The sequence below is a fragment of the Apodemus sylvaticus genome, chromosome 3 (genome assembly GCF_947179515.1).
Source record: "Apodemus sylvaticus chromosome 3, mApoSyl1.1, whole genome shotgun sequence".
Lineage (NCBI taxonomy): Eukaryota > Metazoa > Chordata > Mammalia > Rodentia > Muridae > Apodemus > Apodemus sylvaticus.
In genome coordinates, this window is record NC_067474.1 from 16382504 (window position 1) to 16399656 (window position 17153).

The window sequence follows — 17153 nt, forward strand, 5'->3', positions numbered from 1 at the left end:
AATGTGGCTATTACCCATGCATCCTCCTCCTCCTCTCTCTTTTTTTTTTTTAAGAAATGTGTGTGTATGTGTGTATGTGTGTGCATGTATGTACGTGTGTACATTTGATTTTGTGGGTTCAGAAACTCACAGACTAACACATGTTCGGAAGTCAAAGAACAATCTTTAATATCAGCCTTCATCTTGTTTGAGACAAGGTATCTTTCTTTTTCTGCCATGTATATCTGGCTAGCTGGCCTATAAGTTTCATGACAAACTATACCCCAGCACAATATAAACATATATATGTTTATATATAACTATATATAGCTATATATAACTATATATAAACATATATATTAATTTATATTCTAACATATACATATGTGTGTACATATGCATACATATATAACTATATAAGCAGATGGCAGCCTCCAAGGCTGAGGGATTTGCCCAAGGGACTAATTGTCACTGTGGCTTCACTCCTTGTTCAAAATATAGCATTTTGAGCCACAGAGTTAAGGAGTCATGCATTCTGCATATTTAAATTCAAAAAGTTTATTCTACTTGAGAAACTCCTATCAGGGACAGGAAATAAGATACAGTTAAAAACTTTCTCTTCATCTGAACACTCAAATTGGCCATCAAAATAGCTTGAAATAATGTTGAGTTTATCAGAGAGATCAATTAGATAACTGGATAGCTAGACAGAATGGGTAAATAACAAATGATGTGGAGGTGACCACTGGTTCTATTTTTCATAATCATGAGACAAAACCCAAGGCTTTGTGCTTGTGAGGAAGTCACTCTACCATAGATTTATACCTGGTCTTTTTTTAAACCAATAATTATCAGTCCCCAGTGGCAGGCAGGTGCTTTTCTGGTCCTGGGGATGTGGCCATAGACAAGAGAGAGAGAGGCACATAGAATGCACAATGCAGCGGGGGAGGGGGCAAGAAGAGGCAGAAGTCTAATTCTCCAACAACAGCAAGTCCTGGATACAGAAATCTAATTCTCCAACAACAGCAAGTCCTGGATACCCCAACACACCAAGATTTGGATTTAAAATCACTGGTCATGATGCTGCTAGAGGAACACAAAAAGGACATAAATAAATCTCTTAAAGAAATACAGGGGAACATGAATAAGTTAGAAACCATTACAATGGAAACACAAAAATCACTTAAAGAAATTCAGGAGAATAGGGGTCAACAGATAGAAGCCAATAAAGAGGAAATGCAAAAATCACTGAAAGAAATGCAGGAGGAATTGAGACAACAGGCAGAAGTCATGAAAGAGGAAACACAAAAATGAAAAGGGGGATATAACAACAGAAACTGAGGAAATTCAAAATATCATCAGATACTACTACAAAAGCTTATACTCAACACAACTGGAGAATCTGGAGGAAATGGACAATTTCCTAGACAGATACCAAATACCAAAATTAAATCAGGAGCAAATAGATCATCTAAACATTCCCATAATGCCTAAAGAAATAGAAGGGGTCATATAAAGTCTTCCAACCAAAAAAAACCACAGGACCAGGTGGTTTCAGTGCAGAATTCTATCAGACCTTCAAAGAAGACCTAACACCAATACTGTTCAAACTATTCCACAAAATAGAAACAGAAGGAATACTACCCAACTCCTTTTATGAAGCCACAATTACATTGATACTAAAACCACACAAAGATCCAACAAAGAAAGAGAACTTCAGACCGATTTCCCTTATGAACATAGATGCAAAAATACTCAACAAAATTCTTGCCAACCTGGGCATATACCCAGAAGACTCCCCACCATGTAATAAGGATACATGTTCTACTATGTTCATAGCAGCCCTATTTATAATTGCCAGATGCTGGAAAGAACCCAGGTATCCCTCAACAGAAGAGTGGATGCAAAAAATGTGGTATATCTACACAATGGAGTACTATTCAGCCATTAGAAACAATGAATTCATGAAATTCTTAGGCAAATGGATGGAGCTAGAGAATATCATACTAAGTGAGGTAACCCAGACTCAAAAGGTGAATCATGGTATGCACTCACTATTAAGTGGATATTAACCTAGAAAACTGGAATACCCAAAACATAATCCACACATCAAATGAGGTACAAGAAGAAAGGAGGAGTGGCCCCTGGTTCTGGAAAGACTCAGTGAAACAGTATTCGGCAAAACCAGAACGGGGAAGTGGGAAGGGGTGGATGGGAGGACAGGGGAAGAGAAGGGGGCTTACGGGACTTTCGGGGAGTGGGGGGGCTAGAAAAGGGAAATCATCTGAAATGTAAATAAATTATATCAAATAAAAAAAAATTCTTGCCAACCAAATCCAAGAACATATCAAAACAACCATTCGCCATGATCAAGTAGGCTTCATCCCAGAGATGCAGGGATGGTTCAATATACGGAAATCCAGCAATGCAATCCACTACATAAACAAACTCAAACAAAAAAATCCACATGGTCATTTCATTGGATGCTGAAAAAGCATTTGACAAAATTCAGCATCTTTTCATGCTTAAAGTCTTGGAAAGAACAGGAATTTAAGGTCCATACCTAAACATAGTAAAAGCAATAAACAGCAAGCCAGTAGTCAGCATCAAACTAAATGGAGAGAAACTTGAAGCAATCCCACTAAAATCAGGGACTAGACAGGGCTGCCCCCTTTCTCCTTATCTTTTCAATATTGTACTTGAGGTACTAGCTAGGGCAATTAGACAATATAAGAAGGTTAAAGGGATACAAATTGGAAAGGAAGAAGTCAAACTACCACTATTTGCAGATGATATGATAGTATACTTAAGTGACCCAGAAAACTCCACCAGAGAACTCCTACAGCTGATAAACAACTTCAGCAAAGTGGCTGGTTATAAAATCAACTCAAGCAAATCAGTAGCCTTCCTATACTCAAAGGATAAGCAGACTGAGAAAGAAATTAGGGAAATGAGACCTTTCACAATAGCCACAAACAATATAAAGTACCTTGGTGAGACTCTGACCAAACAAGTGAAAGATGTGTATGACAAGAACTTCAAATCTCTGAAGAAGGAAATGGAAGAAGACCTCAGAAAATGGAAAAAATCTGCCATGCTCATGGATTGGAGGATTAATATAGTTAAAATGGCCATCTTGCCAAAAGCAGTATACAGATTCAATGCAATACCCATCAAAATCCAAACTCAAGTTCTTCATAGAGGTAGAAAGAGCAATTCTTAAATTCATCTGAAATAACCAAAAAAACCAGAATAGCTAAAACTATTCTCAACTGTAAAAGAAATTCTGGGGGAATCAGTATCCCGGACCTCAAGCAATACTACAGAGCAATAGTGTTAAAAACTGCATGGTATTGGTACAGTGACAGGCAGGTGGATCAATGGGATAGGATTGAAGATCCAGAAATGAGCCCATACACCTATGGCCACTTGATCTTAGACAAAGGAGCTGAAAACATCCAGTGGAAAAAAAGATAGCCTTTTCAACCAATGGTGCTGGTTCAACTGGAGGTCAGCATGCAGAAGAATGTGAATTGATCAATCTTTATCTCTTTGTAGTAAGCTCAACTCCAAGTGGATCAAGGACCTCCACATAAAACCAGACACACTGAAACTAATAGAAAAGAAACCTGGAAAGACCCTTGAGGACATGGGCACAGGGGAAAAGTTCCTGAACAGAACACCAATAGCTTATGCTCTAAGATCAAGAATTGATAAATGGGACCTCATAAAATTACAAAGTTTCTATAAGGCAAAGGACACCATCAAAAGGACAAATTGGCAACCAACAAATTGGGAAAAGATCTTCACCAACCCTACATCAGATAGAGGGCTAATATCCAATATATACAAAGAACTCAGGGAGTTAGACCCCAGAAAACCAAATAACCCTATTAAAAATGGGGTACAGAGCTAAACAAAGAATTTTCACCCGAAGAACTTCGGTTGGCTGAGAACCATCTTAAAAAATGTTCAATATCATTAATCATTAGGGAAATGCAAATCAAAACAACCCTGAGATTTCACCTCACACCAGTCAGAATGGCCAAGATCAAAAAACTCAGGTGAAAACAGGTGCTGGCAAGGATGTGGAGAGAGGAACACTCCTCCACTGCTGGTGGGGTTGCAAATTGGTACTACCACTCTGGAAATCAGTCTAGCCGTTCCTTAGAAATCTGGGCTTGTCACTTCCGGAGGACCCTGCTATACCACTCCTGGGCATATACCCAGAGGATTCTCCAGCATGTAATAAGGATACATGCTCCACTATGTTCATAGCAGCCATATTTATAATAGCCAGAAGCTGGAAACAACCCAGGTGTCCCTCAACAGATGAATGGATACAAAAAATGTGGTATATATACACAATGGAGTACTATTCAGCCATTAGAAACAATGAATTCATGAAATTCTTAGGCAAATGGATGGAGCTGGAGAACATCATACTGAGTGAGGTAACCCAGACTCAAAAGATCAATCATGGTATACACTCACTGATAAGTGGATATTAACCTAGAAACTTGGATTAACCAAGTCATAATCCACATATCAAATTATGTCCAAGAAGAACGGAGGAGTGGCCCCTGGTTCTGGAAAGGCTCAGTGCAACTAAGGGCAATACCAGCACAGGGTATTGGGAAGGGGGTGATGGGGGACCAGGGGGAGGGAAGAGGGCTTATGGGACTTTCAGGGACTGGGGTGCCAGGAAAGGGGAAATCATTTGAAATGTAAATAAAAAAATATATCGAATAAAAAAAAGAATGCACAATGCACAATGCATTGCATCCAATGTGCTGATTGTGTTGCATTCTGTCCAAAGTCAGGCTGAGATAGGGTAGCAGACCCTCTGCAGGTATAGCACCACTGGAGGGCTTCAGGAATGTGATCAACAAATGATGCTTATGAGGTGGACCAGCCCTGAGAATGTCAAGTGAGTGCTCAGTTGGTGGTATGGCCATAGCCACATTTGTGCACTTGAGGAGGCAATCAGGGAGGTCAGTGCATTTAAGTAGAGTGAACCAACAGGGCATAGAAACCAGAGCTCTGGGGAAGGATGGAGTGGGGCTTGGGCACTCCCCTTGGTGTATGTACATGTGTTGGGGGTACTACTGAGGGGACATTGTGCAAGGAAGGAGCAGTGAGAAGGATAATTGATAAACTTTGTGTGGTAAGTGTAGCTTTTAGAAATTGGGAGTGGCCCAGCACGTGTGAGTTCCTGGATTCCATTTCTAGAACTACAAAAACGAATGTTTTCCAGAGTATTTGCTGGACTGTGAATCCCTGTCTAGTTATATGCAAAGTACTCTGTCTTGATTAGTCAGGATGCAAACATTTGTGGACCTTACTTACTTTGGCTGTAAAAGCACATGCCAGTGTTAAGGGTCCAATAAGTAATAGGCAAATAGCAGGGAATGCATCATATTACTGATTGTTTTGTTTAAAAAATTATTCTGAACAAAACTGGTGTATCCACACAATGGGATATTTCATTGCCTTTAGAAAGAGTGAGATTATGGCACATGTTGAGCCATGAAAGAGCCTTGAAGACATCATGGTCAGACATCAAGTTGGTGACCAATAAAGACTTGAGTGGTTTCTGCACTATTGGCATTGTGAATAATATTGCTTATAATGAATATAGGTGCAAACATACTTCTTCCAGTCCCTGATCTCATTTCTTTTCTGTGCTGGTTAGTTTTTGTCAACTTGATACAAACTAGAGTCACCTGAGAAGAGGGATGTCAACTGAAGAATTGCCTCCATCCGATTGGCCTATGAGAATGTCTGTCAGGGCATTCTGGGAGGGCCCAGCACACTGTGGTTGGTGGTGTTTCTGGGAAGGTGATCTTGGGTTGTATAAGAAAGTAAGATGAGTAAGCCATTTATATAGCAAGCTAGTAAGCAGCATTTCTCCACGGTCCCTGTGTCTGCTTCTGTCTGAGTTCCTGACAAGTCTCTTCCTGATGATGGACTGTGATCAGGAAGTGAATGCCAAATAAGCGCTTCCTCCCCAAGTTGCTTTCAGCCATCGTGGTTATCACAGCCACAGATGATCAAAGTAGAGCATTTTGTAAATATATGTAGAAGTGAAATTTCTTGGTCATATGGCAATTCTATGTTTAACTTTTTTTGGAACCCACTTTATTCATATTTTAAATACAAATATTCTCCAGATGATATTGTTCCTCAGAACCTTGGAATTGCTTGAGATATGACAGTAAATACTATTCTTAATGACTATAAATATAGCTGACATGTTCTACATTCTACATTCTACATTATAAAAGATCTTAATTTAGATGACTTTCATTTAATCACATAATCGTTCACCTTTCCTATCTTCTATGTAACATGAGCCATGATCAGGAAGTAGCCTGATACAGTGTCCTACATCTGAGGGGTTATCACGCAAGGGAGGTGCTGTTACTTACTTAACTTTACACATGAGGAAACAGAGAGACAAAGAGATTAAGTGACTTGCTCAGTCATACTACTAGCTAAGAAGTAGTAAGGAGGCAGAGCCAGTTTTCTGACCCCACAACCCACAGGTCTAGTCACTGATTTGAACACTTTGTGCCTTGCTGTCTTCTGAGATAGTCAGGTTGAATATTAGAAGCACTGTTCCATAAATCCTTAAAGCCATCGACACATTGAGCTTTTGACAAGGTCTCTGTTGCATCATTTGGATCTCATTTTCCCCACACCTTTCCTCCCTTCCTTCTTGAGATCTGAATTGCAAAGGGATCTCACCTTTGCAATTGCTAATTATGATACAACTACATCTGTCCAACTGTAACACTCTGTGTTGGACTGTGTGTTGTTGTGGATTTCTCTATCATAACAGTAAATGCTGACCTGTTCTATCGTGTTCGTTGGATGAGTTTATTACAAATTAGCATGGCATTCTCGAATATGTGATACTCAGATGAGCCGAGAATGCAGTGTGTTGACTACATTTATAGTCTGAGACGTTATTTACCCAGCTGACAGGGAGAGCTAATCCATGATGGCGTATGCAGTTACTGGAAGCCATGATTTTTCTTTCATTGAATAGATGATCTCTTCATCTGAGTGTCTATCTCTTCTGCCGCAACCCTCTTTGCTTTTGGTAAAGACTTACAGAGCTGATCAAGAATCATGAGACATCAATGGATATCTTCAATTTTAAACCCTCTGGGGAAAGCTGAAGCCCATCAAGCTCCTCTAGGAATTGAAGGGCAGTCAGTACACGGAAGTCAAAGATGGCATCCAGGGCAGTCAAAACTTGCTTTGAGGGGCTACTCCTAAAATCATGAGACAGAATCTGGCAGTCAGAGCTGTCAGCAGCCCTTCTCTGACCTAACAGACATTGTGTTATCACCACATTTAGCGCCATCATTTTTCCACCTTGACTCAGAGAGGTGCACTGTCTATTCACCGACCCTGTGCAAAAAGCAACAGTGCTTCCTTTCTGCCCAGACAAATATCAACCAGTTCTCTGCACATCCAGGATACAAGTGACAACATTCAGCTAAGTCATTCTGGGGTCAGAGCCAAAGGACAACCGATAGCAAATAGGAGGTAGGGGGTTGAAGTCCAAGTTTATTCCAATAGGTGCTGAAACATCATTGTCGGATGTCCCTGAACCCTCCAGGAAGTCACGTTGGGGAACAAGAGTGGTCTCATAGATGAGGTTACAGTTCTGGAACTTTCTTGCCAGCATCAGGCCTACATGAGTGAGAAGCAGATGGTGGAAGGGAGGAAGGAAGGAAGGAAAAGTGAGGTGGGAAGAAGCTCGTGTAGTGAATGCTGGCTGAGAGCAGACAGCTTCTCAGGCTGCTGACTGGGCCTTGGTGAGTGCTACTCACCAGCTCCGAATGGTATCATGGGAATGGCAAGGGGCTTTGAAGGGACCAAAAACCAGTGTAACTGTATTAGTGGGCATATGTATTCTATATTCTGTATTCTGAATTCTATTTTACATTCTACATTCTATATTCTACATTCTATATTCAACATTCTACATTCTATATTTAACATTCTACAATCTATATTCTACATTCTATATTTAACATTCTATATTCTATATTCAACATTCTACATTCTATATTCTACATTCTATAACCTATTTTCTATATTCTGTTTTTATTTTCTATATTCTATGTTATATTCTACATTCTATATATTACATTCTACATTCGATATAGAATGTATTCTACATTCCATATTGTCTATATTCTATATTCTATTCCTTCTATATTCTATATATCACATGTTATATAATAAACATTAGCTTATATCATACCATATATTGTACATTATATTAATATGAATATTAATATATTACATATTAAATTAGTTTATATGTATTTAATAAACATTTAAATGCATTTAAAGAAACATTTCTTGCGATAACAGTCTAGGGGCTGATTAAAGTCCAGAGCTGGAGAAGATGTGTGCACACAGCAATCATGAAAGAGTGGTATTTTGATCCCATTTAATAAAAGGAGATATCAAAGTCGGCAAGGCTCAGAACCCTCATGTCAGTAAATGATACAGCCAGGATCTTTCAGTGCTCCCATCTCTGCTCCTCCTCACACTTGCCACACAGAAAGCAACCTGTGTGGTTCAAGGAGTAACTGAAAGAGTGAACAGCATGAGCAGCATGGGCCAGCGGGCTTGGGAACCAGCAGTGGCTGCAGGCAGGTGGGCAGGAGAAGGCCTGGCCTGAGAAAGCTGACGAGGAAGTTCCTACCCGCTGGCCCCGGGAGCGCATTCCACACCCATTGTTCTGCCTTTATTACACAGCTCACTGTCTATCATAAATGGAAGTGAAATCGGTCTGGAGTGGCTTCCTTTTCCCACAGTCTTCTTGGCTGTGGACTGATGGATGGCCTTTAACTATAATATCTTTACAGATATGAAAATTAAGCTGATCTGTCCACTTACTGCCCCAAACTGGTGTTTTAATTTTCTATTCCAAGCCGAGAGATAACGGTTTCTCGTTGTAGACCACTAGGACTTTCTTGCTACATCATCATCAGAGAATTGACACATTCATTTCCCTGGGCCCCGGGCCACGCTGTAAGCAGAGGACATCATAGTCTGCCCTTCAGGAACTCATTTCTACCTTCCCAGCTAGAAGCATTTTATCATCTAATCCCAGCTCATTGCTTTTAAATATATGCTTTCATTGGCACGCCGTGATTGTGTGTGTTTGTGGGACTTAGTATTAACAATTCAAGACCTGTATACAACCTTCAGTCATCTAGTCAGGGTGACTGGCACACTCACCACTGTGACATTTGCCATTTCTTTGTATTGAGACCACTCGACATACTGCCTTCCTATAGCTCACAGTTTATGAAGTAGGGCCTGGGGAAGCTGGCTCAGGGCGGGCTATCTCAGGCTGCCCTTCCTTGACTGCAGTTTTCCTGGGCTTCTAGAATTCCCAGGCTTTTCCCCGTTGCCATCCACATCTGTTTATCAGCTTTTTTAAAAGGAAAAATTACTACATAGAGATCACATGTTATTTTTTTGTCTTGTCTTTTTTTTTTTCTGTAGAGCCAGTGTAGGCTTGTTCTGATCCCGGACAGTCTGGTGATATTTTGATTCTGTCATGGCTTTCTGTTAGTATTGTTTCTGAGACCTTTGATTTCTTTACTTGCACCTTTCTTATTAGAGTCATTCCCTAAACATTTTTCCCACAGGCCCTTTTTGCTAATACTTAAAGCATGTTGATATTCGTTTTTTGGAATCTCATTCTAAGTACATTTATTTTCCTTGGCAAACATTGAAGAAGCACTTTCACCTAATGGATATTTTCCTGTTGTAGAGTAACTGCTTTTAGAAACATCTCCAGTATCTCAAAAGGTAGGCACTACCCACTCTGCCCTTTATAGGTAAGAAAACAGGCCAATGGCCCATGAATGTGACTTAGGAGTACAATGCTAGGAGTACAGTGTTCCCAAGGCTCTGGGTTCAGTCTCCAGCATTTTGAATATAAGATACCTTTTTTAATCCCTATTTGTAAAATTAAAACAAACCCGAGGGTGCTGGAGAGATGGCTCAGAGGTTAAAAGCACTGGCTGCTCTTCCAAAGGACTTTGGGTTCGATTCCCAGAACCCACATAGCAGCTCACAACTGTCTGTAATTCCAGTTCCAGGGGATCCAAAACCCTCTCACAGACAAAGCAGGCAAAGCACATAAAAGCACATAAAATAAAAAGAAATTATTAAAAGAAGAAACCTGAGATGGTGAGATAATTATTTTACCTTCTATATCATGAAATCATTTATTGGCTTCTGAAAGAATCATTTGCTCCTTTTCGCTGAGGAACTTTCTGGTACTCCATCTTACTGGGAATGTTCTCCTAGGAACAGAATTCTTACATTGCTTGTCCATCTGTTGACGGTTTTAAGAGGAAACTGCCAACATAAATCTGAGTTCTGAGATTTGAGTTATAATCTGGACATGACTAAAAAGGAAATCTTAATAAATATATTAAGTTTTATTTCATATATATATGTGAGTGTTTTATTGTGGATTTCCACAATAAAATGTCGCCAAGCATTTTGATCCCATTTTCCCAGAGAAGCTTGACAGCCTGAAGAATAGGGAAGCTAGGGAAGCGGGAGGAGGGGAGGGCAAAACCAAAGCCACAGCCTTGAACTCTTTTGTGTGTTTAGAACAATGTCTAGTTGAAATCAAACAATATTGCTGCTAAATATGTCTAGAATCGTCCTTGGTGAGGGCTCCCATCATGTCTGGTGGAAGGCTGCACTGAAGAGGTAGGTGTTGGCAAAGGTGATGAGAGGGCCCAGTGCTGCAGTGCAGGCATCAGGGCTCAGCAAGATACTGTATCTTTGCAATAACCCTGTCATCGCTCCTGCAGGCCTGCAGCTTTAAAATTCCGCGCCAGCACCCAGGGAGCTGAGAACAAAAGCCCGGCCAGGCCGGGTGGGCGCAGCTCGTAAAGGAGAAGTCACGAAGTCTGGTGCTGTGGCCAGGTTTCCTGCGGAGGCCGAGGCGTGGCCGCGCCTCCGGGAGGGGACAGGAGAGGACCGGAGGGGACGGGAGGGGACGCGCGCCTCTCGGCAGGCTGCAGAGCTGGCTGGCCCGCGGCCAGGGAGCCCGACGCCAGCCAGCGCGGCCCGGCGGTGGGAGCGGTCGCTGCGCTGGGACACAATGGCATTATCTCGGGCCAGCCGCGGCTGCAGAAACGCGCGCTTCCTGTCCTTGCCCCACGGCACAAACTGTCCGCCGGGCGCTCGCCGCCCCGCAGGGCAGAGACGGCTTGGAGCACTTTTTCCCTGGGAACTGCAGACGCTGCGGTCCATTGTGCTCACCCCACCCCGGGAAGGAGCACAGTCCCATTCGCCCGCCCGTGGAGCTCCCTGGCTCTTAGAGCCGCTGGCGAAGCTTCCCAAGGAAGAGGGAGCTGACTCAAGAGTTTTAAATACTTAGATACCTTCCTCAGCCTCAGCGTCTTGAGCTCTCTTTCCCACTCTAAGGGTTTGTTCTTTTCAGGCTTGGTCTTTCTGTGTGGCTCAAGCTGGTCTGGAACTTGTGATCGTCTATCTGGGTCTCGCTTCTGCGGGAAAAGTGGACAACGTGACTCGCAACACTTACTGTTGGTGTCTAATAATCAGCTCTTAGGGCATTTATTTTACCAGGGCCTTGCGCCTTCTAGTTCTCCATCAACAAGCAGTTATTATCCTCCTAGCCCACCGACCTTTAGTGTATTTGATTAAATTATTTTCAAATTTGTGGAACTCTAAAGCAAAGGTATGGGTTAAACTATAAAAGTTTTAAAAGCCATTAAATCCTCTTAGTAGCAATGTTTCAAGGAAAAAAAACCTAAGAGACTAAAGAGGATTTTTGTTTTTAATTTAAAAAATTATTTTATATTTTCGGGCTTGGCATATTTTAATTAGGTTATAAGCATTTAGGAGTAACCTATGGTAGAAAGTTTAGAATTTTGAGCCTCCTGCTCTCAGAAGTCAAGAGTTTAATCCAACTGTTACCAGAAAAGCTCTCAAGCTTCTGGGTCAGCAAGTTATTGGCAGGCTGATGTTCACCGGAACCAGGACTTGGCAGAAGATGATGTTCACTGAAAGAACATTAAGGAGCTTGGCTGGAGGATGAAACAGAACTCTGTAGGCTGAGATATTTGCTTTGTGCTTCTTGGGATTCCTCCCCAGCGCAGTGCAAACCTGATTTTAGACAAAGCTGAGGATAACAACTTCTCCCAATACGGGGCCCTGACAGTGGAGACACCAGCTGAAGCACAGATGACTGCTGGGGCATAGGAGTAGGCTGCCTTCCCCAGGCAAAAGGGTAGACCTCAGCTCAGAGAACCAAATAACCCTATTAAAAAGTGGGGTACAGAGCTAAACAAAGAATTTTCACAAGAAGAACTTCGGATGGCTGAGAAGCACCTTAAGAAATGCTCAACATCATTAATCATTAGGGGAATGCAAATCAAAACAACCCTGAGATTTCACCTCACACCAGTCAGAATGGCTAAGGTTAAAAACTCTGGAGACAGCAGGTGTTGGTGAGGATGTGGAGAAAGAGGAACACTCCTCCACTGCTGGTGGGATTGCAAGATGGTGCAACCACTCTGGAAATCTGTCTGGTGGTTCCTCAGAAATCTGGGCATGACACTTCCGGAGGACCCTGCAATACCACTCCTAGGCATATACCCAGAGGATTCCTCGGCATGCAATAAGGACACATACTCCATTATGTTCATAGCAGCCCTATTTGTAATAGCCAGAAGCTGGAAAGAACCCAGGTGTCCCTCAACAGAGGAATGGATACAGAAAATGTTGTATATTTACACAATGAAGTACTACTCAGCCATTAGAAACAACGAATTCATGAAATTCTTAGACAAATGGATGGACCTAGAGAACATCATACTAAGTGAGGTAACCCAGTCTCAAAAGATCAATCATGGTATGTACTCACTGATAAGTGGATATTAGCCTAGAAACTTGGAATACCCTAGACATAATCCACATATCAAATGATGTCCAAGAAGAACAGAGGAGTGGCCCCTGGTTCTGGAAAGACTCAGTGCAGCAGTATAGGGGAATACCAGAACAGGGTAGCGGGAAGGGGTAGATGGGGGGAACAGGGGTAGGGAAGAGGGCTTATGGGACTTTCGGGGAGTGGGGAGCCAGAAAATGGGAAATCATTTGAAATGTAAATAAAAATATAACGAATAAATAAATAAATAAATAAATAAATAAATAAATAAACAAACTCAGAGATCCACCTGCCTCTACCCAAGTGCAGGAATGAAAGACATGTGTCACCACATGGGTATTACTTGTCTAAATTCTCATGTGAACACATTTTAATTTTTTGGATATACACACACACACACACATTTAGGGGTTTAATTTATGGGTTATATGATAACTCTGTATTTAACTTTTAAGAACTGTTTTCCAAACAACCTCTTTCTCAAGTCTCATTTGGATTTATCCACACCCTCACTAGAATTTTCTTTCTTTTCTTTCTTTCTTTTTGCCAGTGATTTTTATTACATTAGGCTTTTGATATGTTTCTATAAACTGTTTGCAAAATATTTAGCTTCTGAAGTCCTGTAAAAGCAGGATATGTTCCTGCTCCTATTCTCTGTCCCTGGCCTTCACTAGGTACTAATAACCCAGTTCCTCCAACTCATCCTCTTACAGCCCACCAATTCCTTAAAGGCCACGCTTGCTGAATGGGAAAAAGCATTTGCAAACCAATTCATTCAAGTAGGAGGTGGTATCCAGAACACAAAAGAACTGAAGAACTCAACAGCAAAGAGTACTACTACAACTGCTACCTCTACAATAATAATAATAATAAATAATAATAATAATAATAGTGGGCAAAGGATTAGAATATGCATTTCTCAAACAGAAGATATACAAATGATGAACAAATACATGAGAAATGCCCAATTCACTAATCAAGGGCTCACAATAGAGACCATCTCTCTTAGATCTGTATTAGAATGGCTGTAAATTAAAAAGTCAAAAAGAAATGTTTGCTGGTAAGGATGAAAAAGTCCTACTTTACTAGTGTAAATTATTGTAGTCACTAAGGAAAACACTGCAGAAAGTACTCAAAAAACAAACAAATAAAAACCCAGGAAAAAAACCCAGCAATAAAAACACCCAAAACTAAAATTGACTCGTTATATATGATCCACCAATGCCAAACTATTTCCTTGATATGAAATCAACATATCAAAATCTAGTCTGTAACATACGTGTTCTAGAGCAGATATCTGTTTGATATGCTCTATGAAGTATTATTTATAATAAAAAGGTGGGTCCCTTCCTTTTTATGTAGTACTTGGTACTGAACCAGGGACAGTATGCTAGTTAAGCACACACTCAGGTGTATGGCCCAGATAGAGAATCCATTGAATTGTCTGTAAATGGATTTTTAAAATGTGGTATTGCAGAGTGGAGTGATTTCAGCCCCCAAAGAGTTAACTATGTCATGTGTTGCAAACATGGATAGAAGTGATAATGTTAAGCAAAACAAGCCAGACGTAGAAATACAACTGCTAGGCTTTACGCGTCTGTGAAATCTAAAAACAACCAACTCAAAGCACAAGGGAGCAGACGAGTAGTTACCAGGGGCCACTGAGAGGATGAGGGAGAGGTGCTTAATGGGTACAGTGTCAGCCACAGCCGGAGAGGAGGCGGTGCTCATGTTGGTTTACTTGGGGCTTATCCCCATTGCAAATATCATGTCACATTATATTCACAAAACCTGCAGGAAAGATTCCAAATGTTCTTACCACAGCACACATGCTCAATGTTTGACAGACATGTGAGTGACTAACGAGTCCATTATTATGCCAGACATTGCCTATAAAATGCTCTATTATCTGCTAATGAAATTATTTTTGAAAAGGTAATGCTTCCTGCACTGTATGTGTGATGGGTATATAGTGATATCAAGCTTACAGAATTTCTCTTTTATGACAAATAGGAATTAAGACCACTAAAATGTTTTTGCCTGACATTGTTAGCAGAATTGAATTATCAGGTTGCCTACACTTTAGAATCTCATTAAAATTCTAAAGTTATAGTTAATCTAGCTAGGTGTGGAGGTGCACACTTTAATTCCAGCACTCAGGAGGCAGAGGAAGGCAGACGTGTGTAAATTCAAGGCCACCCTCGAGTTTTGGGACAGTCAGAGCTATGTAGAGAGACTCTGTCTCAAAACACACACAAAAAACAAGATTACACTCAACCTAATATTTTCTAGTGTGTAAGAAAGAACTATTAGTGGATAGTTTCTAAGAGTAGAATTTAATTCATTAGAAAACTACACGGTTTAAAATTGAATTACAAAAGTCTTGAAAGTTTGAAATGATATTCGGGTGGGGATTAATTTCTCACATGAGTTTTAATATGTATAGTTTTACGAACAATGCATTCAAAGGTTATTATAAAGAAATTGGGAATAAACATCAGGCAATAAAAAGAGAGAGACTAAATAAAGAGCCCCCCCGCCCCCCCCCCCGGGCATCTTGCTTTAGATACACTACCTAGGGAGGATATTTTCCTAGATTCAGCTTCAAAGATACAGAGGCTGTTAAACTGTTGTCCAAAGGGGCTAGCCTGCATCTTGAGCTGGTGTTATCTAAGTGGTATTGAAGACAAGAGTTGCTATGGAAGCACCAAAATACTTAGAGTTAGAGACAGCCACCGAGGAAAGCTACAGGCACTCGCTGAAGCTTTACCAAGAGAGTCTAGAGTCTTCACTGGCCGGATGGACTTCTCAAGTCCAGAGCTGCCCAGATGTTAAGGATAGAATTGTAGGACTTGGTGTCTTTCCTTCTGGGTTTCCATCTGCTTTAGCTGGATCCAGCCCGAGGCCCACCACTTCATTCTCAGCTTTTCCAAGTTATCTAGTGGAGCCTGAGGTGCCCAAGAGCCCCCAGGCAGCTCCAGCGGTCCCAAGGGACCTCAGACTGCGCTCCCACAACCCAGAAGTGGGGTCCAGTGGCTTCTCATAGCCGGGCAGCTGCCCGACACTGGCCTGGTATAAATGCAGTCAAAACTTCCCGTGTCCCTCCTCTCCAAATGAGCCCTGTGGCAGAGTGGACACCAGACACCCCCAGAAGCCCAACAGTCTGTTGCATGTGCAACCTGACAATGCAGTTTCACCGAAGTCCCAAGATCCTGCCTCTTGGTTTGCTTCTACTGCATTAGGAAGACCAGTGTGTGTGGGGGAGGGGGGGACAAACATGTCCTCAGTCAAGGAGGAGGAGTGAATCTGCTGGGTCTACTCCCACTCTTTCTGATACAAAAAGCTGTACACTTTGAGCTTTTTGTGTTATGCTTTCCCTGGCTGTCAAAGAAAAGCCCACATATTATTCAACGTCTTCTCAATGCAGGGCCAAACTGAGTTTAACAAAAGCCAAAATGATCAGTTTGCTTGCTGAATCATTGTAGCTGAAGCTGAAAACTTGAATCATTTTCTGTGGTTCAGAATATACATATGGACACATAAATAGCCTGCAGCTTCATTTTAGTTGTTTTGTAAAATATATATGTTACACTTCTAAATTACCAGGTCTAAATGACCTTCGTCTAAACTCCCACTTTCGTGACACAGCCCAGGCAGCCTCTTGAGTAAGAAGCCTTCCCTTCATGCTCTGGGTGCTGTGTATTCTGGACACATTGGATTTAACTGAGTTGGTGCCAGACACTACCCCTGGGTCCTTCTGCTTATTGTCTGCATGACCTGGCAGTCCCACATAGTACCAACTGCTGCCACCTTCTATAAATGCCTGTTGAATGGGCATGAAAACTACTGCCCACCCCTCACCCCCCACACTGTTTTACAAGTTGAACTTTGTGACTTGAAAACTTTTCTTCCTTGGATAAATCATTTCATTTCTTTGTCTGGGACACTGGAATACAAGGGACTTGAGCCAATATAGACCCTATGGGAAGGGTCTCCTTTCACCAAGTGCCTTGGGCACTTTTGATGAAATAGAAGCCTTCTGTTATCATCATAAACTTTGGTGTATACAATTTTTGTACTTGAAGATTGAGAGAAATTACTTTAAAATTTATAAGTTTTTTTTGTTTTTTGTTTTTGTTTTTGTTTTTATTGTTTTAGACAGGGCTTCTCTGTATAGCCCTGGCTGTCCTAGAATTCA